Below are 3,900 nucleotides of genomic sequence, written 5' to 3'. Positions count from 1 at the left end.
TTCATAGAAAGATACCATGTTAGCTAGTTACTTCAATACCCCACATAATCAAACAATTCAAATTGGTAATAAATTAGACCCATAATTAATTTTATAATATCAAGAATGATTGATAAATATCAAAATCAAACTAAAGTAATGGTGGACCATAATATGCAAGTCTTGGTCAAGTTAATATGAGAATTCAACAACTTCGTCAACAAATTAATTTTGCCGGAATTACAGATGAATTGCAAGGAAATTTCTTAGAAATTAATTAAAGAGAACATGTTTGATGCCATACTAACTTGCAAGAGAAGGAAGAATAACTTTGGATTTTATGATTCCATAATAAGAGTTGTGCTACCTCGATCATTTAAAATGAATAATACTACATAAAATGATGTGATAAAATATAATTAGTAAGTGAATATACAAAAACAATTAATTAATTGATGTGTCATTTAAAAGATAATGTCACATCACTTTATATTCAACTTAACTCTTTGTTAGAAGATTTTGTAATTATAATATTACTTATTTAAAATTCACAACAGGAAAAAAGAAATTGGCTTTTAGAAATTAAAGGTTATTATAAAAGGTCCCACAAATTAGTAAAATAAATAGAATAAAAGTATTTCCCTAGAGTCACTAATATTATCTTGTTACATGACAATAACTTTAAGAGCAAACGACATGTTCCCACCTAAGGTTTACCGAAATCCAAGGTTAATACCATTGGTTTGATTTATTCTAGATACCTACCCTTAATCTAACACTGTTTGTTTTATTTTAAAAGGTTAAGGGTAAAAGTGTCAAAACCCATTTCTCTCAACACACCATCGTTGACTGCTTTCCTTCTTCTTCTCCTCTTTTCCTTTTCTTTTTCTTTTTCTTCTTCTCCTCTCTTCCAGATTCTTTCTCTTTTTCTTCTTCTCCTTTTTTCTTCTCTCTTTCTTCTTCTCTTCTCTCCAGCAGATTCTTCCTCTTCTTCTTTTTCTTCTCCTCTTTTTCTTCTCTCTTTCTTCTTCTCTTCTCTCCACCAACTGCTTCCCCTCTACCACTATCGGGGAAAATGGAGGTTTTGGAGGTGGAAGGGTGGTGGTGTTTGTGGTGATGATGAGGACGGCCAACAAAGCCGAGATTGAGCCAAATGGGACCGAAATCGGGTGGTGGTGAGGGATTGCAATGGCGGTAGATAGGTGGAATGGTGGTGGTGGTGGTGACTTTGGGGTTTCGGGAGGCAGAGAGGAGCGTGGTTATGGCTACGGCTACGGCTGTGGCTGTAGGAGGGAGAGAGAAGCGGCAGAAGAGAAGAAGGGGGAGAAGAAGAAGAAGACAAAGATCGGGTGGTGGTGAGGGATTGTAATGGCAGTAGATGGGTGGAATGGCGGTGGGTGGTGGTGACTTTGGGGTTTCGGGAGGGAGAGAGGAGCGTGGTTGTGGTTGTGTTGTGGCTGTGGGAGGGAGAGAGAAGCGGCAGAAGAGAAGAAGGGGGAGATGAAGAAGAAGACGAAGATGGGAGGGTAGTTTGGTAATTGCCCTCTTCTGAATCCAACAGTGACTAACACTGTTAGTTTAATGGTAGCAATCTGGAATAAATGAAACCAGTGGTATTACTTCTGAATGTCGTTAAACCTCGGGTGGGAACATGTTGTTTACTCTAACTTTAATTACATTGTGCTTTTCAATAAAACTTTTATCAAAATCATAAAAGCATGTTGACGATTAAAAAAAAAAAAAAAAAATCGAGCTTAGTTTGGAAGTAGTGCAGCTTCTCTCTTAATCACTTATTTCTTAAGCTAAAATCTATTAAATACTTATTAATTATCAAAATACCTCTATTATTTTATACAAATACTTATTTGATTAAAACTAATCATTTATATATTTAAAAAAAAAAATTAAAAATTGAAAACTTGTCTGCTAGGAATGCCTGCTGACAAGCATTGGAGTTTGATAAGCCATCAGCCATGTGTTTTTTTCTTTTCCTTTATTTTATAAAATAATTAAATATTCCATGAATCTTATTTTTATATCGGGAATTTTTTTTCTATTAAGAAGAGCCCAACAACATCCACCACTAAACCTTCAAGGCCGACGCCCAACACCACTGGCATTAATTCAAAGTCAGGAGATCGCATAACAAGTTACAAATTGGGTTCATATTCCAAGCTTTTGTTGCACTTGTGCTAGAGTCAACCGAATGACAAGAAGTAACCCGAATGAACAAGTAACCATAGCAATCAAAGCAACTGGTAATTTTATGGAATGAAGAAGAAGAAAAGTCATTCTAAGAGAAGGAAAAAAAAAAAAATCTGTCGATGTATTAGTAGATAACATAGGTAGGAGCTGCTAATAGAGCTTACATATAAAAGTTATGGATTGGAGATATCCACATGAATAAAAAATAAAATTAGTAGATGACAGGTTCATCAATTAGCATATAAAGTTTCATGCATAATGGCCAAATCATTAAATTTGGGATTGCTCAACAACACAATTCAGTGTCCCAATCCTCTGGATGAGGAAAAAAATAAGTTGAAAGACAGTTACCTCTTTGAAAGACTCCTCGCTTGCGCTTAAAGGAAGTTGTTTCAATAGGCTGCGAGGATCCTACCTTTTGTTTGTAAGATTGTCCGGCAGAAAAGTTACTCATTGAGTGTACTGGTTAAAAATTGTGGGAATGTTACACGGTGTATGGGTGTGTTTCTCATTGAGGAATTTTGTCAAATACATGATAACCATTTACAAGCAAATTAACAAACCCAATAAATCATGAACCCATATAACTAATCAACACAACAAAATACAATACATCAACATACAGACAAGAATTTTAATTAAATCAAGCACCCAAGCATTATACACAACAAATCAAAGCTATACATGTGATATTGAAGTAGATATAAGTAAATTGAGATGATTAACACACCTTCAGCGAAGAGGTAACCGTCAACTTGTTCGGAGCTAGAGGTGGAGAATAGCGCATTCTAGAGTGGAAACCGAAAGAAGGTTATTGTATTGAGGTGTATAAGGGAATTGATTTCAAAATTTTCTTTTGATTACATGCAGAATGAATGAAAAGTTATTTACGTGCTTTGATTGAAAATTTATTTGGTGAATCTCAAATACAGGAAACTCAGTAAATTTTTTTTATAAACTTTATTCATCAATCATCAAACAATAATTTTGTCTAAATGCAACATCCCCGTCCTACAATCCCACCCAAGAAAAGCCCACTAACACCCTCATCAGGCCAGGCCACTGATCACCATCCAAGCCCACGTAAGAAGAGCTCAACAACACCCATATAAAACTCTTCTTTCTATCGACAGCCATTGACCTTGACTTGGAAACTTTAACAGTTCTATCAACATCGATCGACCTTGACTTTTGTGTTTACAAAAATATTGCAGAACCATGACTTGTCTTCTCTTTAAATCAAGGGAAACCATAACCTTGAAAATAATGTAAATTTCAGGAAATTAATAAAGATTTATTCAAACATAAGACTCTAACAAACAGTATATTAATAACGAATCGATTAAAATAAACTTTTTGAAAATAAGCTAACATTTTCATTAAGAGATTAACCTAAAATCTTAGGTCAACTTAGAAACTTTTTGGGATGAAATCTTTTGTAAAATTTATCTACAGATAAGCTAGTTGCTTCAATGTGGGTAGAAATTTTGGTGGGAAGACATTAATTTTGGGATGAAATCTTTTGTGGAATTGTAGTTTACAACAACCCTATTCATATAAAGAAGTTTGCATTATAGAGGATTGAATTCATGTATGAAATCATCAATATAAATAGTAATTTTGTAAACAACTTAGCCTCGTTTTACCTCAATTTAATGAAGATAATACTTGATTTTAAGGAAGAGTAAGATGATTATATGAATTGGATGAGCCTAT

The 3,900-nt window shown here is 34.2% G+C and overlaps 1 long non-coding RNA gene across 1 annotated transcript; it reads right to left on the bottom strand.

Moving 5' to 3' along the window:
- Positions 1-2,287: 2,287 nt before the first annotated feature.
- On the bottom strand, positions 2,288-3,138 carry LOC116121785. Its single transcript, XR_004126774.1, has 2 exons — positions 2,915-3,138; positions 2,288-2,646 (listed from the first exon to the last, which is right to left on the bottom strand). It is a non-coding gene; the product is annotated as an uncharacterized LOC116121785 (long non-coding RNA).
- Between the last annotated feature and the right edge of the window lie 762 nt (positions 3,139-3,900).

Source organism: Pistacia vera, unplaced genomic scaffold, assembly GCF_008641045.1.
Source record: "Pistacia vera cultivar Batoury unplaced genomic scaffold, PisVer_v2 Contig1280, whole genome shotgun sequence".
Classification (NCBI taxonomy): domain Eukaryota; kingdom Viridiplantae; phylum Streptophyta; class Magnoliopsida; order Sapindales; family Anacardiaceae; genus Pistacia; species Pistacia vera.
The sequence above is the reverse complement of the archived record's forward strand: the minus strand, read 5'-3'. Positions and strand labels throughout refer to the sequence as shown.